The sequence below is a fragment of the Rana temporaria genome, chromosome 2 (genome assembly GCF_905171775.1).
Source record: "Rana temporaria chromosome 2, aRanTem1.1, whole genome shotgun sequence".
Taxonomy (NCBI): Eukaryota; Metazoa; Chordata; class Amphibia; order Anura; family Ranidae; genus Rana; species Rana temporaria.
The window spans coordinates 88788406-88816207 of record NC_053490.1 but is presented as its reverse complement, the minus strand read 5'-3'; positions in this window follow the sequence as shown (position 1 = coordinate 88816207).

The window sequence follows — 27802 nt, the reverse complement described above, 5'->3', positions numbered from 1 at the left end:
TATCAATTCACACAAACTTGTAAACTTATTGAAAGGTCCACGTTAAAGTTAGGCATACACTAAAATAATTTTGTTTTTAATTTTAAGAATGTTTATTTAATTTTCAAATTGTTAGTAGAATCAAATTGACATTCATTTTCGACCATAGCAATGAGGAAATTTAAAGGAGCAGGATGGTACAGGATCAAACAAACCAATTTGCCCTTATGTTGTAAAGTGCTGTGTAAACTGTTGGTGCTATATATAAATCCTGTATATTAACCACTTCCCGCCCGGTCAATAGTCAATTGACGTCCGGGAAGTGGTTGTGAAATCCTGACTGGATGTCTATTGATGTCCTGCAGGATTACATGCCAGCGCGTGCCCGCGTGATGCGGGGTGTCAGTCTGACACCCTGAATCTCCGATGTCGGTAATGAGCCTCCGGCGGAGGCTCTTTACCACGTGATCAGCCGTGTCCAACCACGGCTGATCACGATGTAAACAGGTAGAGCTGTTGATCGGCTCTTCCTCACTCGCGTCTGACAGACGCAAGTAGAGGAGAGCCGATCGCCGGCTCTCCTGACAGGGGGGGTTCGCGCTGATTGTTTATCAGCGCACCCCCCCCTCGGATGCCAACACTGGACCACCAGGGAATGCCCCCTGGTGCTCAATAGAGCAAAAATAGGCAAAAAAAACCCCAATAACAATTTTTTTTAACACAATCGATGCCAATCAGTGCCCACAAATGGGCACTGACTGGCAACATGGGCACTGACTGAAATGATCCCCAGCAATGCCATCAGTGCCACCCAATGTCCATCGGTGCCACCTCTTAGTGCCCATCTATGCCCAGTGCCCACCTATCAGTGCCCACCTGTGCCACCCATAAGTACCCATCAGTGCCACCCATGAGTGCCCATCAGTGCCGCCTAAGAGTGCCCCGTGCTGCCTATGAGTGCCCATCAGTGCCGCCTATGAGTGCCCATCAGTGCCGCCTATGAGTGCCCATCAGTGCCGCCTATGAGTGCCAATCAGTGCCACATATGAGTGCCCATCAGTGCAGCATACCAGCACCGCCTAGCAGTGCCGCCTATCGGTGCCCATCAGTGCCACCCAATGTCCATCGGTGCCACCTCTTAGTGCCCATCTATGCCCAGTGCCCACCTATCAGTGCCCATCTGTGCCACCCATAAGTACCCATCAGTGCCACCCATCAGTGCCGCCTATGAGTGCCCAGTGCTGCCTATGAGTGCCCATCAGTGCTGCCTATGAGTGCCAATCAGTGCCGCCTATGAGTGCCCATCAGTGCAGCATACCAGCATCGCCTAGCAGTGCCGCCTATCTGTGCCCATCAGTGCCACCTCATTGGTGCCCACCAGTGCCACCTCATCGGTGTCCATCAGTGCCACCATATCAGTGCCCATAATTGAAGAAAACTTACTTATTTACAAAAAAATTATGATAAAAAAATAAAAAATATTTTTTTTTCCAAAATGTCTTTTTTTAGTTGTTTGCGCAAAAAATAAAAATCGCAGAGATGATCAAATGCCACGAAAAGAAAGCTCTATTTGTGGGAACAAAATGATAAAAATGTTATTTGGGTACAGTGTAGTATTACCGCGCAATTGTCATTCAAATTGCGACAGCGCTGAAAGCTGAAAATTGGCTTGGGCAGGAAGTTGCGTAAGTGCCTGGTATGGAAGTGGTTAAAGCTGATGTTCCAATACAAAACAATAAATAAATTAAAAGTCAGTAGCTAGTAACACTGGAGCTGCTGACTTTTAATAAGGACACTTACCTGTCCTAGTCGCCAGTGATGTCTTCCCCCGCCGAGGCCGATCCTCGATCCTGGCAGCTCCAAGCGCCGCCATCCACAGTAAGGGAAACAGGCAGTGAAGCAGTATGGCTTCACTGCCCGTTTCCTACTGCGCATGCGCGAGCAGCACGGCTCTTTGTGAATGGGCCGGCTGCTTTCTGGGACACACACAGTTCCCAGACACCCAGTGTAGGAGGAGGAAAAGAATCCACCGCAGAGGAAGAAGAGACAGATTCGGCACTTCCGCATAGCAACAGCTATTTAGGGGGAGTAAAAAAATGTTTTTTTTCGATTTTTGGTGGAATATTTTTTTTCAGGTGGAACCTCCACTTTAATAATCATTTCTAATAGTGTATGTGGTGTTCATTTGGGACAGTCCATTCATTCCAAAATCAAATGTTAAAAGCAAATGAAATTTTGAAGTACTTTCAAATGACATTTGTCAAGTCATCAACTGTACTGAGAATTTTCGTACGAACCGCAAACCTTTTCGTTTTTGGCCAGCTTGAGTTCGCAGGGATAGGGAGAGTGCTGGTGTATTCTTTTTTTCTATTTTTTACTGAGAGTGCTTTAATGTTTTTATTACCCATGACTCCATGAAACGATAGAAATTAGCGTGACCTAAAAAGCACCACTGTCTAATGTATATCTGATAATGATTTATGATACCTCCAGGGAAACAGCTGAGCAATGGTTGGTTATACCTCCTGCCAGCCTGCGATTTGCTGCTTGCAACTAGATAAGTAAACGCCATGTCAGTGGACGATTTATGACTAAGAGTCAGGTGGTCAGGTGGTAATTTTAACTGCAGGCAGGTGCTTGTCACATAGGAGTCAGCAAACACTGAGCTCACCTCCTCTGAACATGCTATACTGCCCGTTGGCTGAGAACCGCCCAGTGATTTTCTCGTTAGACAGAAATAAAAGATTTGCTGGTTCTTACAGGTTTTCTGCTTATGCTGTGGAGGGGGTACATTATAGAATGGGAGACTTACAACATGTGCTTCATATTGACCCTTGGTGTGCCCAAATGAGTTTGTATTTATGTACAGTGGGGAAAATTATTTGACCCCCTGCAGATTTTGTACGTTTTCCCACTTACAAAGAAAGGGTCTATCATTTTTATCATAGGTGTATTTTAATTGATAGAGACAGAATAGCAACCAAGGGGTAGATTCACGTAGATCCGCGTATCTTTGCGGCGGCGTAACGTATCCGATTTACGTTACGCCTCCGCAACTTAGACGGGCAAGTGCTGTATTCTCAAAGCACTTGCTCCGTAAGTTGCGGCGGCGTAGCGTAAATCGGCCGGCGTAAGCCCGCCTAATTCAAATGTGGGACAGGGGGGCGTGTTTTATGTTAATCTTCTGTGACCCGACGTGATTGACGTTTTTCACGAACGGCGCATGCGCCGTCCGTGGAAATCTCCCAGTGTGCATTGTTCCTAATACGCCCCAAGGACGTATTGGTTTTGACGTGGACGTAAATTACGTCCAGCCCCATTCACGGACGAGTTATGCAAACGACGCAAAATTTTCAAATTTTGTCGCGGTAACGACGGCCATACATAACATTGGTACGCCGCACTTACGCCACCATATAGCAGGGGTAACTATACGGCGGGAAAAGCCTAACGTAAACGTCATAAATGTACTGCTTCGGCCGGGCGTACGTTTGTGAATTCGCGTATCTTGCTGATTTACATATTTTCACGTGTAAATCAGCATACACGTCCCTAGCGGTCAGCGTAAAAATGCAGTTACGATCCGACGGCGTAAGAGACTTACGCCTGTCGAATCTAAGGGAAATCTATGCGTAACTGATTGTATGAATCAGGCGCATAGATACGACGGCGCAACTCAGAGATACGACTGCGTATCTGGAGATACGTAATCTGGCCCCAAAAATCTAGAAAAAACACACGATACAAATGTTATACATGGAGTTGCAGTTCAGTGAGTAAAATAAGTATTTGATCCCAAAGCAAAACATGACTTAGTACTTGGTGGAGAAACCCTTGTTGGCAAGCACAGAGGTAAGACCTTTCTTGTGACCAAGTTTGCACACATCTTATGCCGCGTACACACGGTCTGATGGACCATTTTCATCAGACTAACCGATCGTGTGTGGGCCCCATCGGTTATTTATCCATCGGTTAAAAAACTAGGAACTTGTTTTAAAATTATCTGATGGTTAACTAACCGATAGGGAAAAAAAACGATCGACTGTGGGTACGTCCGTCGGTTAAAAATCCATGCATGCTCAGAATCAAGTTGACGCATGCTCGAAAGCATTGAACTTCATTTTTCTCAGCACATCGTTGTGTTTTACGTCACCACGTTCTCAAAAAACGATAGTTTTTTAACCAATGGTGTGTAGGCACGACTGATGAAAGTCAGCTTCATCGGATATCTGATGAAAAAGTCCATCAGACCGTTTTCATCGGATAAACCGATCGTGTGTAAAGGGCATTAGGAGAGATTTTGGTCCACTCTTCTTCACAGATCTTCTCTAAAGCTGTCACTTGGCAACTCAAAGTTTCAGCTCCCTCTATACATTTTCTATAGGATTAAGGTTATGAAACTGGTTAGACCACTCCATGGCCTTAATGTGCTTCTTCTTGAGCCACTCTTTTGTTGCCTTGGAGGTATTTTTTCATGCTGGAAGACCCATCCATGACCCACCTTCTGTGTTCTGGCTGATAGAAGAAGGGCAAGATATTACAATACATGGCCACATCCATTGGCCTTGCAATGCGGCAAAGTCGGTATGTACATTAGGCAGAGAAACAGCTCTAAAGCATAATGTTTCCACCTCCATGATTGACTGTATGGATGGTGTTTTTAGGGTCATACTCAGTATTTTTCTTCCTCCAAACATGGCGAGTCTCCCTCCTCAAGAAGGCACATGCAATGGAGTGAGTACAAAGCTAATAAAGGGTCTGGAGGATATTAGTTATGAGGAAAGGTTGCGAGCCCTGAACTTATTCTCTCTGGAGAAGAGATGCTTCAGAGGGGATATGATTTCAATTTACATATACCGTACTGGTGACCCCATTAGGGGTAAAACTTTTTTGCGGAAGGGAGTTTAACAAGACACGTGGTCACTCATTAAAATTAGAAGAAAAGAGGTTTAACCTTAAACTGCGTAGAGGGTTCTTTACTGTAAGAGCTGCAAGGATGTGGAATTTCCTTCCACAGGCGGTGGTCTCAGCGGGGAGCATCGATAGTTTAAAAAAACTATTAGATAAGCACCTAAATGAGCACAACATACAGGGATATACAATGTAATACCGACATATACCGTATTTATCGGCATATACCGCACACTTTTTTGCCCTGAAAATCAGGACAAAATCGTGGGTGCGCGCTGATACCCGCTTTCCCGCGCCGAGTTTGAACACTGCGCCGGCATATACCGAGCGCAGTACACTCGTGTATAGTCGGGCAGGCTCGGCTCCTTTCGCGCTCACGTCCTGGACGTACAGGACGCCGGGGAGGACACCGCAGAAGGACGCCGGACCCAACGAAGAGGACACCCGAAGCCGCAGACGGACGCCGGGCCCGATGAGGCCGCCGATGGACGCTGCGCAAGACACCAAAACTGTAAGTACTAAAATGTTTTTTTTTTTACAGGAATGCGGGTCCACTTTAGGGGTTCGCGCTATACGCCGGAGTGCGCAATACCCCGATAAATACGGTAATCACACACGTATGTTGGACTTGATGGACTTGTGTCTTTTTTTTTAATCTCACCTACTATGTAACTATGTAACTCTATTTATAACATTTGTATCATGTGTTTTTTTCTGGATTTTTGGTTGATATTCTGTCTCTATCATTTAAAAATTTTAAGACCCTTAATTTCTTTGTAAGTGGGCAAATTTAAAAAATGTGCAGGGTATCAAATAATTTTTTTCCCCACTGTATTGCTGTGTCTACAATTTTTATTAAAGCAGACCTTCTATTAAAAAATATACCCTTGTTTCTGGCGCACTCGCCTAGGTATCACTCAACCTTTTTGTATCATCCTAGAAAAACGAAAGCTGGCCAAACACTAGAAGAATTTCAGTAAAAATAAATGTAATTTTCTAAAATGTTCGTTTGATTTTCTAATGGCTAGTGGGGACAAATTGATGACTGTATTCAACCGCAGTGAGGAGAAAATACTGAGAAAAACTCAGACAAATGAAATTCCTAACAATGTATGCTGTATTCATTCAGGAAATTACATTAATTCAAATGTCATAAGTTAAAAGCAAATGAAGTACTGAAGAACATTCGTACAGAAATCTGCCAGTGCATGACCAGTTTAATGACCCTTATCCTTTTGATTTTACATTTTGGGATCCTTGGCTTTCCCAGGACCCCACAAGAAGAGCCACAGCAGTGATATCATGCTTGCCAAGACAAAAAGGACCAGAAGCATTTTTTTTTCTACTAATGTGCTTTCCTGTAATTACTGGGGAGATTTGTTGATCACAACCAAGAAAGGAAGTGAACAGAAATCTCTCCAATGGCAGTAAAAACAATAAAAATACTTTTAATGGGGATGTTTTAGAATCCATGTCGGTTTTCTATTACTGTTTGTGTGCTCTTTCGGGTGGCTTCCCCTCACTTCTTTTCTCAAGCCCCATACACACTATCAGTTTTCCTGCTGGTTTTCTCTTCAGGTTTACCAAAACCATGTAGTACAAGGGCCTGCCTGATTGCATTCAAATTGAAACGCTTAAGGTTTGACCTTATATTAGATGGTTTTGGTAAACCTGAAGAGAAAACCATCAGGAAAACTGATAGTGTGTATGGGGCTTCAGTGTCTGATGCCACCAGGACAACATGTGTACTACAATCTCTTGAAACGTCATTCAGGCATCAATAAAAACAATGAAGCCTGACTCCGGGAAACTTAAAAAGTATCCCTTGAAGTGGGGCAGTGCCCACGCTACAAGGGTTAAAGCGGTTGTATAGTTAAAATGTTCACTTTCAATGTAATTGGGCATGTCATTATTTTAAACCGATTGCTATTAGCCTTTTTTATTTCTTACCTGTATACTTGTGAAGTTACAAGTGCATTCACGAGTGGGGACGTGTACTGCGCATGCGCCGCATTCCCGTTCATTCCGGCAATCAGAGCCTCTGCCGGATAGATTCTGTGTCTATGTCGGGGGCTGCGTCATTTCCTGTTGTAGACGTCACCCCCGACATCCCGCGATGCTTGCTCTGAATGTTTCCCCCATTGGATCCTGGACTCACTACGTCACAGGGTGGAGGGTTTTCTCCTGTATTGGAGCAGCTGTGATTCGCTATGCTTCGTTTCCGTAGTAACCAGAAATGAAGAAGAGGCTTGGACATATTGCTTATAGTGCGCATGCACGGTATTACCGAGAGGAGTATGTACTGTGGGCGGAAATGCATATCCTTACAGACACAGAAGACCACAGTGGAGATGGCACCAGCTAATATGTAGAGAAACTTTTACAAGATAAAGAATATTTGCAGTAAAATATTCAAAGTAATCATTTGAATCGTAATTACTATTTATTTAATAATATTGTGAAAATCGTTTTTATGTGGGAGGGTTTACTACCTCTTTAACTGCTCGTTGAGTCTAACGTAGAGTTTAGTGTGCATAGTCTGGGCACAGGTGTCAGAAACCATGAATCAGACCAAGACAGAAGTATGGTTAAATCACACTTGTTTAATAATAATAATAATAATAATAATAATAATAATAATAAAAAGATAAACAGAGTAAGCATAGTCAAAACATAGCCAGAGTTCAGGAACCTGATCGGATATTCAGACAAGCCAAAGGTCAGGGAGACAGAAATGAACGTAGTAGAACAGTAAGCAGGATCAGGAGCCAGAAGGGATGTCAGCCAAGAAAAGTCTTCAACAGGAACGCAGGAGAAAGTCTCTGTGATGTTGACCAAGGCGAAGGCAGAGAGCAAGTGAACTGGAAGGCTTAAGTAGGCAGGACTGATGAGCCAGATCTCTGGAGAAATAGGAGATGGCAATTAGCCGACAGCTAAGCGGCCAGCTCAAAAAAGGAAGGGCTGAGCCCAGCCCTGACAACAGGCTAACAGGCTAAAAAGGTCATACTGGACCTATCTGCTGTCTTGATTTACCATGCACTGCGGTAAGGCAGCCCATTCACAATGAATTGGCTGCCCACACACCTGAACACACTAGCATCAATTTTTCACCATAATTCACCACAACACATCTATGCGATGTGGTGAGCTGAAATGCATGTACCTTGCATGGCATACTGTATGGGGTGCTATTCAACATAAACAGCACTGCAATGCACCATGTTTGGTGAATCACACGTTTTATGTTATACTAACATTGCATAGTTAGTACAGCAACCTCTTAGCTTGTTTTTGTTCAGCCCGTTAGGCTTTAATTGGCAGTGTTGATCATGTCTAAAATTCTCCTCCAGGTTAGAAAAATAAATCATGTTGGATTTGTAAGGCTGCAGAGGTATGTAAATACTCTCTACTTGAATGGCAATTGCTGTAATTTATCCTGTACACTGTCCTTGCCGGTTGCTGCGCCCTCCCCGGCTGTTAATTGAGAGCAAGCTTCTACTGGCACACAACAACAGCAGCTGCAAGCTGACCTCTTTGCCTTCCTTAAAGATTCTTAACACATGCATGAATAAAACTGGATATAGATCATAACTTCATTCTTGTCTGCACCATTCTATTTAAATAATTGCCGTACAAAAGAGGTTTTCATGGAAACCTGCAAAAGAGCCATGAAGAAGGAAAACATTCATCCCTTGTTGGCTATAGTCTTGATATTCTCTGACTGTCAACCCATTATTGTTTTCAGCACTTCTAATATACTATTAAAACAGATGTGATGTAAAGAATGTGGTATCTGTAAGAATTCCTGTTCTAGGTTTAGTTTAATCTTTTCCCTTATTTCCGTATTTTATTATTATTATTATTTACCGGAAACCAATGTAGACACCACATCTATGGACTGGTAAGCTGCAACATTTTAGGGTTTTATTTGGTTTAAATGCAGTTTAAAGCAGTCAAATTTGAGAACACCTCAAATATATTTGTTATGTTTTCATTCTCACAGCATGTCTTTATTTTTTTATATACATATATATATATATATATATATATATATATATATACATTTCTTACCCTTTTAGATGTTTCTCAGGAGGTGTCATGGCCCCAAGGTTTTTTGAATAATGTTAGAGTGAGTCTGTTCTTAAGCCCCGTACACTCGGACTAAATGTCATGTGATATCGGCCATTTCAATAAAAAACGTTTTTTTTTTAAACGCCCCTATCCCCAGTAGCTCATGCTCAAAAGTGAACACACACGTAATTCCCGCCCACATATGTAAACGCCGTTCAAACCACACATGTGAGGTATCGCCACTTTAAACTAGTAACCCCTAAAAAAAAAAAAAAAAGCGACGCCTATGGAGATTTTTAAGTACTGAAGTTTGGCGCCATTTCATGAGTGTGCGCAATTTTAAAGCATGACATGTTAGGTATCTATTTACTCGGCGTAACTTCATCTTTCACATTATACAAAAAAATTGGGCTAACTTTACTGTTTTATTATTTTTTAATTCATGAAACTGTTTTTTCCCCCAAAAAAAGGCGTTTGAAAAATTATTGCGCAAATACCGTAAAAAGTTGCAATGACCGCCATTTCATTCCCTAGGGTGTCTGCTAAAAAAACACACACACACACACATATATATATATATATATATATATATATATATATATATATATAGTGTTTGGGGGTTCTGAGTAATTTTCTAGCAAAAAAAATATGATTTTTGCATGTAGGAGAGAAGTGCCAAAATAGGCCCGGTATGGAAGTGGTTAAAGAAAATTGGAAACACTCACATTTAGAAAGTGGATCAAGCTCTTAAAATTGTTTGTGGGTAACGCAGTGACATCAGCAGGGCTCATTCCAACGTGTTTCGTCTAAAGAGACATCATCTGGCTCTGCTTCAAAGATGAAAATTATGAACACGTTGTCACTGGTGCTGAAGATTCCATAGGTAAGTGGATATAATTCAAATTTTAGAACAGAATGTACATCCTTTCAATGTAGTTGACAGAAAACCCATGGTTTCCCCAAACCGTGGCCTATAGGAGGTGACACAGGGGGATGGGGACACACAGTCCTCTGATGCTTAAAAGTTGTTCACACTGCTCAGCCCTAGTCAACTCCCTCACACTGATAAATGAATTGGTGCTTGGTGTGCAGACAGATATCTCCTGGTCTGGAGGAGGTTCTTTATTCAGGTATGCTGTGGTGCACTAGTCCACCCCAGTCACTTTTGCAGGTAGCCTGGTAATGCATGAAAAAATATATAATAAGGAATGGTGTCAATGGGCTTTGGTTGACAGAATCAGTTTAAGATACTTTTGAGAACCTTTAGAATTTGGCCTCATTCACACATCTGTCCAGTGCCATATACCTCCAAGATCAGCATATTTCTGTGGTGGTTTCGGTGGGGAAATGCAAGGAAAAAGTCCTCAACCCTTTTTTAAAAACACTGCCACATGGAACCGCATGGTGCTGTAATACCTATCAGTTTTGCGTACGCAAAAACGTGCCCTATCTTCCAATGTGTGTGTGTGCCATTATAGGAGAAGTACAGCCAAAAAAGCTTTGGCTGTACATCTTCTGTGGATCACAGGAGTGCAGTTCTTTCTGCACTCCTATGACCAGTTTTTAGCTGACAGCGGGCTGAAGTCACAGAGCCGGTCCAGGCTTTGGCAAGATCGCTACAATGAAGCCCATTCGCTCCGGTGAGCTCGGTTCTCAGTGCAGAGACACCAGGGGACAGATGCAGCATCGTACCGGTGCTGCATTGACCTAGGTAAGTATGATTCTGCAAAGAAAAAAAAACATACTTCTCTTTTAAGACTTTTTTTTTTTTTTATGGTCTGATGGACCGTTTTCTTTTTTTTTTTTTTTGTGTATTTTGTGCGTGTACTCGAGAGAGGAGCCGGACTGCAGCAGTTGGGAGTAGGCAGGCCTCCCCCAGAGGCAATCTGCCACCTTTCTCCATCCCCCGGGTGGCAATGGTGGGTCTCCCCACACAGCCCGCCCTACCTGCTCCGCTTTGAAGCCCAACGGGGCAGAGGGACTCCCTATAAGGGAGTGAGAGGATCTAGCCCGCTCAACCAGCCAAACTCAATTCACATGTAGCTGAGACCGGGATCCGAACCCCTAGCTGCAGAGGTGAATGGCTTGTCAGCGCAGTGCCAATTCTCTTTTAAGACTTAATGGCACCCCGCGCATCTGCAAAAGAGCAAAGTGTTTTGCCTGTGGGTTAGGAACACGTGAATATGCAAATGTTCCTGACCTGCATATTTCTGAACCTAGCCTCATAATGTATAAATGGATGACTATCTATGGGGCTCCACAGCTGTCTGCTTGTAATTGCACATGGACACTGTTTTCTATGCTTCAGTTAGCTTTTAGCAATTATGGCTCTCCTTTTTTATGCAAGCTGTGATTGGCCAAGCATGCGGGTCATAGTGCATGCCTGGCCAATCATCAGCCAGCAATGCACTACGATGCCGCAGTGAATTATGGGCTGTGAAACGTAACTCGAATTTGGCGCGAACGGCCCAAAACGTTCGTAATTCGACGAACGATCGAACATACGATGAGTTTGACTCGAATACAAAGCTCATCCCTAGTGGTCAGTAGAAGTAAAGTAATTCCCTTAAAAGCATTGGTACCCAGGGTATACTAACCATGAGCCTGAGAATCTCTTCCTATGCTTTTGCTCAATAAAACTACTGGAACTAGGCACTGTAGGGCAGGAGATCGCTACAATGCCTCTATAGAACACAGCTGAGCGCTGCAACGACTGTTCCAGTGCTGGGCTCTGGGAAATGGATCCACAGCACCCTGGGATATTTAAATTCAGGTATAGTCCCACAGGATCCAGAACTTCTGAAAGTATAAATCCTTAGGTGTTTAGATTATATTGCTAACTCAGTGTGCTTCTGTTTAATAGGTCCAGGAAAATTTTCTTTCATCGCCTTTAAGTGAAAAAATCTCATGTAAGCAAAAGCTAATGCCTGAGGGCTGCCAATGTCAGTTCTGCTTTCCGTAAGTGGTGCATCCTCAAGAATGATTATCTGGCAGTGTATTGAGTGATGTTGGTGATGACCATCAGATTTCTCACCTCCTGTCATTGTTGATACGTATAACCTGGAAAAAAATGTTTTATTCTTTTGTCATCACGACACAAATCTAGAATTCACATCTAATAAATAATACACAGAATATTTCATTCAGCAGAAAGTTTGCTCAGCAGTACAGATTAGCTGTGGTTATGCTGTGGTAAACAACTACCAGCTCCCTCTAGGAAGGCTTCAGGAGAAATTGTCTAGAGCACCCTTTTTCAACCAGGGTGCCTTCAGGCAGTGGCGGCTGGTGCTCAAATTTTTTGGAGGAGCGCAAACAAACTGAAAAAAAAAAACCACATCAATTGCCGCCACTGTGCCCATTAAACACAGCCACTGTGCCCATCAATTGCCGCCAGTTTGCCCCATCAAACGCCACCAGTTTGCCCCCTCAAATGATGCCAGTTTGCCGCCTCAAATGATGCCAGTTTGTCCCCCTCAAATGCAGCCAGTTTCCCCATCAAATGCAGCCAGTTTCCCCATCAAATGCAACCAGTTTCCCCATCAAATGCAGCCAGTTTCCCCTCAAATGCAGCCAGTTTCCCCATCAAATGCAGCCAGTTTCCCCATCAAATGCAGCCAGTTTGCCCATCAAATGCAGCCAGTTTGCCCATCAAATGCAGCCAGTTTCCCCATCAAATGCAGCCAGTTTGACCCCCCGCCCGGCACTTACCTTTTTTGGGTCAGCACCGTCCTCCTCCACGCTCCCTCCACAGGCTCTAATCAGGAAGCCTATTAGAGCCCATGGCTCTAATCAGACTGTCACGTCACCTGTGGCCAGGTGACCCTTTTCCCCCGTAGGGGTCAGGGATGCACCTCAGGGTAGTGAACCCTATTGCCGACTGCTGCTATCAGAGAGGAAGCGTGAACCCAAGATCGCCCAGGGCGCGGAGTCTAAGACCCAGATTTGTTTTTTACCAGAGCCTCTAGTGGTGAGAATGGCCTTCGCCACAGCTGGATCCAGGTCGCGACCCCTGGGATCCCCTAGGTCACGCTCCGCAGAGAGAGAGGGGAAGCAGAAAGCAGGACAAACGGAAGTGATGGGTAAGCCGAGGTCAGGGCAACAGGCAGGGTAACCGAGAGACAGGCAAAAGGTCAAGGGCACAGGCAAACAGGAGAAAGGGACGAGCCAAAAACGGTACACAGGGAGGTAATCGTAGCACACTGCAGACAGGAACTTAGGCAAACAACACTGTTGAACCGCACTGCAGGCCTGTAATGCAACAGTTAATATAGACTTCCTGGGATGGCCTGGGTGGGGCCATACAGGAAGTAGAGGAGATAAGAAGGTGACCAGAACAGAGTCAGGCCTCTTAATGGACAGATGGAAACAGGTAAGCTGCCAGACTGCAATGCATGAATCTATCTATTATTGAGTGACGGGTGCAGGAGAGAGGGGGCGGCGCTCCTGCGCCCACTATGGAGACACCGCCACTGCCTTCAGGTTTGTTCGAGGGTGCCTTGGCTAGCAATTGCCCAAAAGTTTTATAAAAGCCAGCGAGTGAATTAAGCCTGGCTTTTAGTTATGCAAAGCCACAGGTTTCCATGGTGCACCATTACAACCTTCTAACCACCGGTGTCCTAACAACCAATGTCATCACCAGTTGATATGGAGGACATTAAGTGCCTGTACAGCATCCTTTTGTTTGCCCCTCTCCGTCAGCACTGGGGTCACATTAGCTGAGTGAGAAACTAATGGAGAAGAGAAACATTAGAATACTAGTCAGTACCAATGTGCAAAGGTGTGTTTGCTTTATAAAAATAAATCACCTCTAATGTTGGGTGTTCTACATGGCTCCTTCTGGGGTAGCGCTACATGTGTATGTTGCTGTAATATGTAAAACTATTAGTTTTGTTTTTTTATTTTAGAACGGTGTGCCTCAAGATTGTGCAGAATTTTAAAGGGTGCCTTGACTGAATAAAGGTTGAGATGAACTGGGCTAGAGTCTAAGATAAGTGCATAGACGGCCTACCCCCTTTTTTTCGGAAGCCCGTTGTACTCTGACAGCAGGAAGTCAGAATATACTGATCAGTTGCTTCCACCAATTGGGTGCAGCTACTGACCGACAAAAGTTTTCCAGCATGCCCCTTTGAAAGTCAAATCAAATGATCAACTTCTATTAACCTTTTGCCGACCGCGCCATAGCAGAAATACTGCTACAGCGCAGCCGAGTTATTGTGACAGGACGTCCCTGGGATGTCCTCGTACACCTCCGTGTTTCGCGCGCGTCCTGCGGCGCGCTCGCGGGAGTGTGTGTGCTTGCCGGGTCCAGGAGACCCGGCGCAACACAGATCGCGGTGAAGAGCCAATGAAAGCGGCTCTTCACCACCTGATCGCTCCCTCCAATGAGGGAGCGATCAAAATGTAAACAAAAACAGGTCACTCAAAGGTCTCCTTCTCTTCTCTCCTCACCCTGTTACAGAGTGTGAGGAGAGAAGACATTTTAAAGTGAGTGTCGTTTTTTCTTGTGCCCAGCAGTGACCAGCAGTGCCTAGCAGTGCTCATCTGTGCCACACAGTACCCATCTGTGCCACACAGTACCCATCTGTGCCCTTACAGTACACATCTGTGCCCCTACAGTGCCACTTCAGTCCCCACCAGTGCCAATACAGTCCCCACCAGTGCCAATACAGTCCCCACCAGTGCCACCTCTGCCACTTCAGTGCCACCTCTGCCACTTCAGTGCCCATTGGTGCTGCTAGTGTCCATAAGTGCCACACCAGTGCCACTACAGTGCCGCCAGTGTCCGTCAGTGCCACTACCGTGCCCAGTGCCACTACAGTGCTTATCGGTGCTGCCAGTGTCCATCAGTGCCACACCAGTGCCCAGTGCCACTACAGTACTCATCAGTGCCAATCAGTGCACCACCAGTGCCGTCAGTGCTCCATCAGTGCCACTACAGTGCTCATCTGTGCCGCCAGTGTCTGTCAGTGCTCATCAGTGCTACACCAGTGCTCATCTGTGCCACCAGTGTCCGTCAGTGCACCATCAGTGCCACTACAGTGCCCATTTGTGCCACCAGTGCTCCATCAGTGCCACCAGTGCTCCGTCAGTGCCACTACCGTGCCCAGTGTCACTACAGTGCCCATCGGTGCCATCAGTGCCCAGTGCCACATTAGTGCCATCAGTACCACATCAGCGCCACTATAGTGATCATCTGCACCACTACAGCGCTCATCAGTGCCACTAGAGTGCCCATAAGTGAGTGCTCATCAGTGGATCCTCATCACCGCCGCCTTATCAGTGCATATCAGTGGCAGATAATCAGTGCACCCTCATCAGTTCCCATCAGTGCACCCTCAGTACCCATCACTCATTAGACCAGCCTCATCTCATCAGCACCCATCAGTGCAGCCATATCTGTTCCAGTTTCCCTACCATAGTTTGTCACCACAGCCCACAGTCACCAGTATGGCAAAAAGGTTTTTTACCACTCAGCAGGCATACGAACATATGTGCTTGACCGACGAGAGCAGCGGGGAGCTCTCTGATTCTGATTCAGAATATGAACCGGTTGGAAGCACTGGGTCTTCTACAGATTCAGAGGAAGAGCAAAGTGTGCCCATGAAACGAAGGCGTTCTGACATGGGGCAGCAGGCTACCACAAGTAGCGCTGTGGCATCAACCAGCAGCTCGCAGCCATCCACCAGAAATACAGTGGCATCAACTAGCAGCTCAGTACCATCCAGGAGAAATGAAGTACCACTGCAGCAAAGGCCAATAACCAGCAGAGTGTCATCTCAGCCCCAAAGGGTTAGGACCCATGCCAGCCTTCCCTATGCCCTTGAAAACCCTACGTGGCTTCTCCCCAATTCCGGAGCAGCAAACATCCCCCCTTTCACCGCCCAGCCAGGTGTTCAGGTGAACACAGAGAACTTTGCCCCTATTGATTTTTTTAATTTAGTTTTTACCCCAGACCTATTATCCTCCATCGTGGCCCAGTGCAACCTCTATGCACAGCAATTTATAAGAGACAACCCTGATTCAAGTTACGCCCGTCCCTATCAATGGAAAGCATTGACAGTGGAGGAATTTAAATTATTTTTAGGCCTAACGTTCAACATGGGGCTCTCAAAAAAAAATGAATCATACTCATATTGGTCCAAAAAACCCATCCACCACATGCCAGTCTTTTCATCCATTATGTCAAGAACCAGATACCACAGGATAATGCGTTTCCTCCATTACAATGACAACGACCAGTGCCCTCCCCGAAATGACCCATCACAGGACAAATTATTTAAAATTCGGCCACTTCTAAACTTTTTCTCAGAGAAATTTCCCCAGTTATTTGTCCCCGACCAAAATATTTCCGTGGATGAGTCATTGGTCCACTTCACAGGCAGGCTTGGCATCAAGCAGTTTATCCCAAACAAAAGGGCCCGATATGGGGTTAAGCTCTACAAGCTATGTGACCGGGTCACGGGGTATGTCTACGCCTTCCGGGTGTACGAAGGGAAGGACACCCAACTGCAGCCCCCTGAATGTCCAGAATATATCGGAGCCAGCGGAAAGATTGTTTGGGAGCTAGTATATCCACTCCTTGGAAAGGGTTACCACCTTTATGTGGATAACTTCTATACTAGCTTGCCCCTCTTCCGCAACCTTCACCGGATGGGCACTCCAGCGTGTGGTACAGTGCGACCCAATAGGAAGGGTTTCCCGCAAAGGCTCATTATGGAAAGACTGCAAAAAGGGGAGACGGCGTCTTTGCGGAATGAAGAAGTATTGGCTATCCGGTGGAGGGACAAACGAAACGTCCACATGCTCTCAACGATACATAATGACACCTACGTGGAAATCCCCAAAAGAAACGGCCCTGTCCAAAAACCGGCATGTGTTCATGACTATAATCTGTTCATGGGGGGAGTCGATTTCAATGATCAGATGCTCGAACCATACCTTCCCACAAGAAAAAGCCGCTATTGGTACAAAAAGGTCTCCATATATCTTTTCAGTTTGGCCATTTACAACACTTATGTCGTTTACCGTAAATCTACAAGTAACCCCTTATCTTATCTTTATTACCAAGAAGAAATTGTCTCCTCCCTTTTGTACCCTGAAGATTCACCAGATGTCATTCGCTCTGATTGCGTGAGCAGACTCCATGAACGACACTATATTGAGAAAATCCCCCCCCATGAATCAGGCCGAAAACGTCAGAAGAGATGCCGTGTGTGCACCAAAGCAGGAACTAGAAGAGACACTACATATTATTGCCCTGACTGTCCTTCCCAACCAGGCCTTTGTTTCAATCAATGTTTCCGCCGTTACCATTCTTTTCTAAATTATTAGGAAAGTATGGTAAACGTAATTGTCATTTACCGCCACACCTCTTATGCCACTGTACATACCGCTGCCTGCTCCAGAACTGACCCTGGCTTGTTATACGACTACTCTTCTGCCTAACGATAAACTGTACCTACCTCTGCCTGCTCCGGAACCGACCCTGGCTTGTTATACGACTACTCTTCTGTCCAACGCTAAACTGTACCTACCTCTGCCTGCTCCGGAACCGACCCTGGCTTGTTATACGACTACTCTTCTGTCCAACACTAAACTGTACCTACTTCTGCCCGCTCTGGAACTGACCCTGGACTGTTTGACCACGCTTTTTGCCTGCCCCTTGGATTGATCTTTTACCCTGCTATGCTAGTGGGAACACAGGGGTCTCACATATGTGAGGGGCTCCAGAATTGTTTTTCTGGATGAAAAAACTAGTTTTTTAGTTTTCTCATTCCCGGATTAGGGTCTGGTTGCCCGGAGGCTTCAAAGAGATTTGGGTGGGAGAAGCCTCTACCCCTGTCCCCCTTCTTTCCTGGCCTGCTACTTGGACCATGTTCCTGCTTACTACCAGGACCAATATTTTGGCACTGCTGGCAATGTCTCTACTTGCACTGACCCTGGACTGTAACCCTGCCAGTACTGACTATGGACAATATTTCTGCCTGGACAATTCCATTCACCGACGCTGACCACGTCCCTGCCTGCTGCCTGGATCAGGGCTCTCCTCCTGTGGACAACTGGACTACTAAAACCACAGGTAATATTTTGTTTACCCATTACTCAGCAAAATGTATTTTAGGGTGTAATTTTTGGTATGTATATGCTATAAATATGAAGGGCCTTCAAAAATGGGATAGATTGTAAGGAAATTAAATGCGTAATTTATGTCCCTAGAACACTTGATGGTTCTTCTTGGATGTTGGGCCTCTGTATGTGGCCACGCTGTGTAAAAGTCTCACACATGTGGTATCGCCATACTCAGGAGGAGCAGCAGAATATATTTTGGGGTGTAATTTTTTCTATGTACATGCTATGTGTTGGAAATATCCTATAAATGGACAACTTTCTGTAAAAAAAAATGCGTTTTTATTTTTTTCCACATTTTCCAAAAACATCTGGAAAAAAATGAACTGTTCAAAAGACTCATTATGCCTCATAGATTATACGTTGGGGTGTTAGCTTTCCAAAATGGGGTCACTTTGTGGGCGTTTCCATTGTCCTGGTGCTCCAGGGCCTTCAAAAGTGTAATAGGTGGTTGAGAGATTAGATGTGTAATTTATGCTCCTAGAATGCTTGAAGTTGCTACTTCGGTGTTGGGCCTCTGTATGTGGCCACGCTGTGTAAAAGTCTCACACATGTGGTATCGCCATACTCAGGAGGAGCAGCAGAATATATTTTGGGGTGTAATTTTTTCTATGTACATGCTATGTGTTGGAAATATCCTATAAATGGACAACTTTCTGTAAAAAAAAATGCGTTTTTATTTTTTTCCACATTTTCCAAAAACATCTGGAAAAAAATGAACTGTTCAAAAGACTCATTATGCCTCATAGATTATACGTTGGGGTGTTAGCTTTCCAAAATGGGGTCACTTTGTGGGCGTTTCCATTGTCCTGGTGCTCCAGGGCCTTCAAAAGTGTAATAGGTGGTTGAGAGATTAGATGTGTAATTTATGCTCCTAGAATGCTTGAAGTTGCTACTTCGGTGTTGGGCCTCTGTATGTGGCCACGCTGTGTAAAAGTCTCACACATGTGGTATCGCCATACTCAGGAGGAGCAGCAGAATATATTTTGGGGTGTAATTTTTTCTATGTACATGCTATGTGTTGGAAATATCCTATAAATGGACAACTTTCTGTAAAAAAAAATGCGTTTTTATTTTTTTCCACATTTTCCAAAAACATCTGGAAAAAAATGAACTGTTCAAAAGACTCATTATGCCTCATAGATTATACGTTGGGGTGTTAGCTTTCCAAAATGGGGTCACTTTGTGGGCGTTTCCATTGTCCTGGTGCTCCAGGGCCTTCAAAAGTGTAATAGGTGGTTGAGAGATTAGATGTGTAATTTATGCTCCTAGAATGCTTGAAGTTGCTACTTCGGTGTTGGGCCTCTGTATGTGGCCACGCTGTGTAAAAGTCTCACACATGTGGTATCGCCATACTCAGGAGGAGCAGCAGAATATATTTTGGGGTGTAATTTTTTCTATGTACATGCTATGTGTTGGAAATATCCTATAAATGGACAACTTTCTGTAAAAAAAAATGCGTTTTTATTTTTTTCCACATTTTCCAAAAACATCTGGAAAAAAATGAACTGTTCAAAAGACTCATTATGCCTCATAGATTATACGTTGGGGTGTTAGCTTTCCAAAATGGGGTCACTTTGTGGGCGTTTCCATTGTCCTGGTGCTCCAGGGTCTTCAAAAGTGTAATAGGTGGTTGAGAGATTAGATGTGTAATTTATGCTCCTAGAATGCTTGAAGTTGCTACTTCGGTGTTGGGCCTCTGTATGTGGTCATGCTGTGTAAAAGTCTCACACATGTGGTATCGCCATACTTAGGAGGAGTAGGAGAATATATTTTGGGGTGTCATTTGTGGAATGTACATGCCATGTGAGAGAAATAACCTGTTATAATGACAATTTGGTGTGAAAAAAATAAAAATAAAAAAAAATCTTAATTTTGCAAAGAATTGTGGGAAAAAATGACAACTTAAAAAAACTAACTATGCCTCTTACTAACTACCTTGGGATGTCTACATTCTAAAAAGGGGTCATTTGGGGGGTATTTGTACTTTGCTGGCTTGTTAGGGTCTCAAGAAATGAGATAGGCTGTCAGCACATCAGGTGTGATCAAATTGATCAATTTTCAGTGATTGGAACCATAGCTTGTAGATCCTATAACTTTCACCCAGACTAAATAATATCCACTAATTTGGGTTATTTTTACTAACGATATGTAGCAGTATACATTTTTGCCAAAATTTATGAAGAAAAATTACTTATTTGCAATATTTTATAATAGAAATTAAGAAAAATTCATTTTTTTTACCAAATTTTCAGTCTTTTTTCATTTATATCACAAAAAATAAAAAACCCACAGGTGATCAAATACCACCAAAAGAAAGCTCTATTTGTGGGAAAAAAAGGACGGAAATTTCATATTGGTACAATGTTGCATGACTGAGTAATTGTCATTCAAAATGTGAGAGCACCGAAAGCTGAAAATTCGTCTGGTTAGGAAGGGTGTTTAAGTGCCCAGTGGTCAAGAGGTTAAGCAAAGATGGCCACATGCTGATTGGAATTCGGACAGTCCCTGTTAAACTAGCTGAATTTTGATCAGTCTATGGCTAACTTTAGAAGTGTCGTTTAAATGCGTAAGGACCGCCCCACGTACATTTGCTGCCACAGGGTGGTCCTTAAGGGCAAAATCTATTTTTCTTCGGCTCTGGGGTGCGTGCCACCAGAGCCCCACTCCCACTGTGATTGGACACTGGGAACCAAACCCGGTGATCATTTTGAGAGAGGCAGAACGGTAGTCTTCCTATGTAAACAAGGTAGATCGTCGTTCTGCTAGTAAGGAAGACAGATCTTGTGTTTCTGTCTTCCTACAGTCAAACCTTCCCCCACACAGTTAGAAAGCACTCCCAGGGAACACATTGCCCCTGATTTTAACCCCTTCCCTGCCAGTGTCATTAGTATAGTGACAGTGCATATTTTTTAGCACTGATCACTGTATTGGTGTCACTGGTCCCCAAAGGCTGCTTTCACACTGAGGCGTGCAGCCGCGGTGACGGTATAGCCGCGCTATTTGTAGCGCGGCTGTACCGTCGTATTTACAGCGATATTCGGGCGCTAGCGGTGAGGTTTTAACCCCCGCTAGCGGCCGAAAAAGGGTTAATACCGCGCTTTCCCATTGATTTCAATGGGAAGGCGCGGTATAGGAGCGGTGAACATACCGCGGTAAAGATGCAGCTAGCAGGACTTTTGGTGCGCTCCTGCTAGCGCACCGCTTCAATGTGAAAGCCTTCGGGCTTTCACATTGAACAATACAGGGCATGATTTTTCATGCGGTATAGCAGCGCTATTTTTAGTGCTGTACCGCATGAAAAACGCCCCAGTGTGCAAGGGGCCAAAGAGTATAAAAAAGTGTCAGTTAGGTGTCCTATTTGTCCTCCGCCATTACTAGTAAGAAAAAAAGACGCTATAACTTTTGTGCAAACTAATCAATATACGCTTATTGGGATTTTTTTTACCAAAAACTTGTAGCAGAATACATATTGACCTAAATTGATGAATAAATTTAATTTTTTTCTTTTTTTTTAATCCGAAGTGTTTTATAGCAGAAAGTAAAAAAGATATTGTTTTTCAAAATTGTTGGCCTTTTTTGTTTATGGGAGGTAAAAATCTCGCGCCAACTAAAAAGGTAATTAATAATGTGAATATTAATAATATTACTGAGCTGCACCCCAAATTTCAGTAAACTGAAACAATATTGAATAGAGTGAAAGGTAGGGGGCGCTGCAGATAGTGAATAACTAAATAAGGGGCCACTTGGCGCTGTCTGATTTTACTTAATTTTATTAAAAACGTTATTACCCTATGGCGGTTTTCTATCTTCTCTGTTTTACTTCATGCCTATGGAGTGTGGTGGAATCAAGTGATTAAGAGCCGCGCATGGAATCCAAGGCTTGTGTTATATGCTGTTTTTGACCTCTTTTTAAGTAAACAGGTCAACATCTTTTGGTAAGGTGCCATCCTTGAGCACATTTGTGGTGATCTTTCATTCTGGTGGAGGTGGAAACCTTTTGTTAGTGGATTTGAATCATCCTTCGAGCACAAGCTTCACTAAGCAATAGCACTTTATCAATGGACTTTTTGCACAATATTTATTATTTTTTCTGTTGATTTACTATTTATAAACTCATGAGTTGGGGGTTATTTACTGTTTGCTATAGTTGGACACTATTGTTATTATTTTTTGTATTAATTTATGATTATTTAGTTATTCACTATCTGCAGCGCCCCCTACCTTTCACTCTTTTTTGTTTATAACACAAAAAATAAAAACCGCATAGGCGATCAAATACCACCAAAAGAAAGTTCTATTTGTGGGAAAAAAAGGAAATCTATTCTATTTAGGTACAGTGTCGCACGAATGTGCAATTGCAACACAGTGCAGTATCGAAAAAGATGGCCTAGACCACATAGACCTAGGGAATTGTGGCCTTTTAGCCCCTTCTCTCCCTCTTCATTCTATACTATATACTATACTATATATATTCTATATATTTTTTATTTATTTTTATTAAAGGGCCCAGAGGTTTCTTTCTGTATTATTATTAAAGGGCCCAAAGGTCCCGAATGGCAACCCCCCTTTTTTATAATTTATTTTTATAAAAAAAATGATAATAATTTGTAGGGGCCCAATAATTCCTGATGGCTGCCCTGGTAATCCTACAGATTACAGTACTGTATAAAATAATTACACATCCCCTTTGTCCCTAGTAGTGTTGAGCAGAATACGCCATATTCGATTTCGCGATATATCACGAATATATAGCCGAATATTCGAGAAATATTCGCTAAATTCGAATATTCGTGATATTTTATCGAAATGAAATGTTTGCGAAATTTCGCTATTGCGAATGCGAAAATAATTGCGAAATTTCGACAACTGCGGTAGGAGCACTCTGATTGGCTCAGAATATTCGTGATATTTTATCGAAATTTCGCAAAATGCGAATGCGATATTTATTGCGGAATTTCGACAACTGCGGTAGGAGCCCTCTGATTGGCTCAGAATATTCGTGATATTTTATCGAAATTTCGCAAAATGCGAATGCGATATTTATTGCGGAATTTCGACAACTGCGGTAGGAGAACTCTGATTGGCTCTGATGGGCGGAGAAAATAATCGCGCGATATTCCGATTGCCGAATAATCGCATTGCGATTTTTCGGCAAGATAAAGTGATCGCTTCAGCTACTCGGCCCAAGGTCTCTAATCATACCAGCAATGCTTTTAGACGTCGATGGAGATCTCTAGGATGTGATCTGTTCTAAAAATAAAATTGAAAAAATTCGAATATTCGGAATAGCGAATATTCACCGCGAAATTCGAAATATATCGCGAATACTCGAATATGCCATATTCGAGCCGAATATTCGCAATACGAACATTCGTGAGCAACACTAGTCCCTAGTGGTCTGCCCAGTGTCCTGCATGCAATTTTATATTATAAATATTGTTCTTTCTGCCTGGAAACTGTAGATAGCAACCAAAAAGTGTCCCTTTACATCAAAAGTGCTTTTAGACCAGCTAGAAAACAGCGATAATAAATTAGAATCACTTGCAGAATTGAGCGATAGCGATTTGTGGGGAAATATGTCATCAAACAATAAAAGTAACGACAGCGACAATTCTGCAACTGAGCAAATTTCTGTGTTTTTGATTTGATTACATTATTGAATAATTTTTATTATAATTACATTATTATTTGTTATAATTATTTATAGTTATTTATTATATTATAATTTATGATTTTGTGTTTCAAACTTTATCATACCCGGATGTCTACTAGACTCTTGTTTGGACAGATTTAAGTGAGTTATTCCTAAGAATTACAGGCCTACAATGTAAAACGCCAAATTTCCATGCAAAACAATTGTACCGCTTTCAGCATCTAATGCCCCGTACACACCATCACTTTATGTGATGAAAAAAAATGACGTTTTTAAAAACGTCACTTTAATTGACTGTGTGTGGGGGAAAACGTTGTTGTATGTCTTGTAAAAAACGACCAAAAAAAATTGAAGTGCACTTTTTACTTCACAGAAATTGACCGTGTGTAGCAAAAAATGTCGTTTTCTAAGACGTTTTTTCATCCACACATGCCCAGAAGCAAGCTTCAATGGTAAAACGTGGTGGAACGTAACCTCACTTTCCAAGATCATTGTGAGAAAACGATGGTGTGTAGGCAACTTCGTCTTTGAAAATTGAAGTTTCAAAAACGTCGTTTTTTACTTCACAGAAAGTGTCGTTTTTTTTCATCACATAAAGTGATGGTGTGTACGCGGCATAAAACCTGACTTAATCATACCGCCAGGGAGGTTAAATGGTAAAAGCAGTGGCCCGGATTCAGGAAGATTTGCCCCTTATTTGCGGAGGCGCAGGGCAGCCCTGCGCCCCCGCAAATTTAATGCGCTACCCGCGATTCACGGAGCAGTAGCTCCGTAAATTGCGTGTGCGCTGTGTAAACTTGCCCTGCGTAGGGGCGCCTAATGTAAATGATCCCGTAGGGGGCGAGAATCATTTAAATTAGGCGCGCTCCCGCGCCGAGCGTAGAGCGCATGCTCCGTCGGGAAACTTTCCCGACGTGCATTGCGGCAAATGACGTCGCAAGGACGTCATTTGCTTCAAAGTGAACGTGAATGGCGTCCAGCGCCATTCACGAATCACTTACGCAAACGACGTAGATTTCAAATATCGTGACGCGGGAACGACGGGTATCCTTTAGCATTGGCTGCGTGTGCTATTAGGATGTGCAACCTTACGCGAAACCCGACGTACGCAAACTACGTAAATTGCGTACGCAGGGCTGGCGCAACGTTGTGAATCGGTGTTAGTATGCAATTTGCATACTATACACTGAGCACAATGGGAGCGCCCCCTAGCGGTCATCTATGGTTACACAGGCGCAATTGCTTCTTGAATCTGGGCCAGTATCCCTAAGTTCTTCAGCATAATAGTGTGTATTCCTTATGCAGATAAATTGTTGCAAGATTGTACCACAAATATTTGTATTGTGCAAAAATGTTGTCTAATGATTGCTGATTTTAATACAGTCATAGAAACTAGGAAAGGTTCTAGAAAAATATTTTACACTAATCACCCATGGTTTAGGCAAAACAAATGGTACATGGCAGCTGTTTTTAAGAGATGACTGGTTACGTTATCCCACTGAATTCTTATACAATATATTACCAAAAGTTTTGGGACACCTGCCTTTACACAAACATGAGCTTTATGGCATCCCAGTCTTAGTCCGTAGGGTTCAATATTGAGTTGGCCCACCCTTTGCATATATAATAGCTTCAACTCTTCTGGGAAGGCTGTCCACAAGGTTTAGGAGTGTGTCTGTGGGAATGTTTGACCATTCTTCCAGAAGCGCATTTGTGAGGTCAGGCACTGATGTGGACGAGAAGCTGCAAAGGGTGGGCTAACTCAATATTGAACCCTACAGACTAATAGCCAGATTCAGAAAGACTGGCTTAACTTTGAGGCAGCGTAGCGTATCGCATATACGCTACGCCGCCGTAAGTCAGAGAGGCAAGTGCTGTATTCACAAAGCACTTGCCTCCTAAGTTACGGCGGCGTAGCGTAAATGGGCCGGCCTAAGCGCGCCTAATTCAAATGAGGAACAGGGGGGCGTGTTTTATGTTAATGACTCGTGACCCGACGTGATTGACGTTTTTAACGAACGGCGCATGCGCCGTCCGTGGACATATCCCAGTGTGCATTGCTCCAAAGTACGCCGCAAGGACGTATTGGTTTCGACGTGAAAGTAAATTACGTCCAGCCCCATTCACTAACGACTTACGCAAACGATGTAAAAATTTTAAAATTTGACGCGGGAACGACGTCCATACTTAACATTGGCTAGGCCAGCTATTTGTTCGACTAACTTTACACCGGAAAAAGCCTTACGTAAACGACGTAAAAAAATGCGCCGGGCGCACGTACGTTTCTGAATCGGCGTATCTAGCTCGTTTGCATGTTCTACGCCGAAATCAACGGAAGTGCCACCTAGCGGCCAGCATAAATATGCACCCTAAGTTACGACGACGTAGGAGACTTACGCCGCTCGTATCGTAGCATAATTTAAGCGTATCTGGTTTCCAGAATACGCTTAAATTTACGACGGTGTAGATTCAGAGTTACGACGGCGTATCTACTGATACGCCGGCGTAAACGTCTCTGAATCTGGCTAGAAGACTGGAATGCCAATAAAGTTCATGTGAGTGTAAAGGCAGACATCCCAATACTTTTGGTAATCTAGCGTATCTGAGGGCCTTCAGAAATGATATTCCTGCATCTGTGTTCCCAGCTCCACCCACACGCTACACCCTCCCCATGGCTGACCCACTCTTTCCACTAAAATTGTATTTATTTTATAGTATTTGGGTTCCCCTCTCTTCTGCATGAGAAATTAGGCTCATTAGCTGAATGGAGCCAAGGGGCCAGATTCACAAAGAGATACGACGGTGTATCTACAGATACACCATCGTATCTCTGACTTAAACTGGTCCTATCTATGCGTCTGATTCATAGAATCAGTTACGCATAGATAGGGCTAGATCCGACAGTGTTACACTGTCGGATCTATTTTTAAATTTAAAAATGGCGCCGGGGGGCGTTCCCGCTGATTTACGATAAATAATATGTAAATCAGCGAGATACGCAAATTCATGAACGTACGCGGACCCGACGCAGTCTTCTTACGACGTTTCCGTAGCGGCGTACCCGTCGTATACTTACCCCTTCTTTTATCAGGCGCAGCCAATGTTAAGTATAGCCGGCGTTCCCGCGTCGAATTTGAATTTGAAATTTCGCGGACGGCGCCTGCGCATTTAAATCGGCGCAGGAATGCGCCTGATTTAAATAGTACACTCCCCTAGCCGCGGAATTTGAATTCCGCCGGGGGAGTTAGGATCCGCCGTCGCAAGTTTGGAGGTAAGTTGTTTGTGAATTAGCCACTTGCCTCCTAAACTTGCGGGAGCGGATCTTAATTCACGTAGATCGAGCGGATCTATAGATCCGCTGCGCTACGTGAATCTGGCCCAAGAACTCCCAGGTGGATTACTTATCACTGAGGCATTGAATAAACCAGCACCTACCCAAAACCAAAATAGTGTTTGGTGGTCTGAACCATTAGCAATTATACCAAAGAATAAACCCAGCAGACCTGGAAATATTCTGGCCACAGTATGGCTGAAGAAAGTGCTTCTTGAATTTTGATTTTCTGAAACCATAAACACCATCGTGGTCTCCTTCCTAGAAATGGAATGCCCTGAATGCGGAGTGAACATATCAAATACTGGATTAATAGTGTGATGGTGTATAATCTGTGGTCGCTTCCATATGTCATCTTGTCTAGTCGTATTACCTCTCGCAGTTATATTTATCTGTCTGCAACTGTATCACTTCCTGTGTGCAGAAATAGCGCGCCCACTGGCTGGTTTGTGTGAGCCATTTGTTGCGAGTGCTTTCCCATCTGGAATAAGATCCCACAGCGGACCCCCAGTCAATGTGTTCTTACATACCATGCAAGGTAAAGTTGTCAGCTGTTGTCACTTGCTGGACAAAGACTGTGAAAGTCCATGCGGTGCTTTCTAAGATATATATGTGCTACATATTTCCAGGAACAAAGGGTATTTGCATGCAGTGTCACTCATCTCTTGTCATTAATGTCTGATTAAATTAGAATGTGTTGTAACTTTCGCGAAAAGCATGAGCTGGGA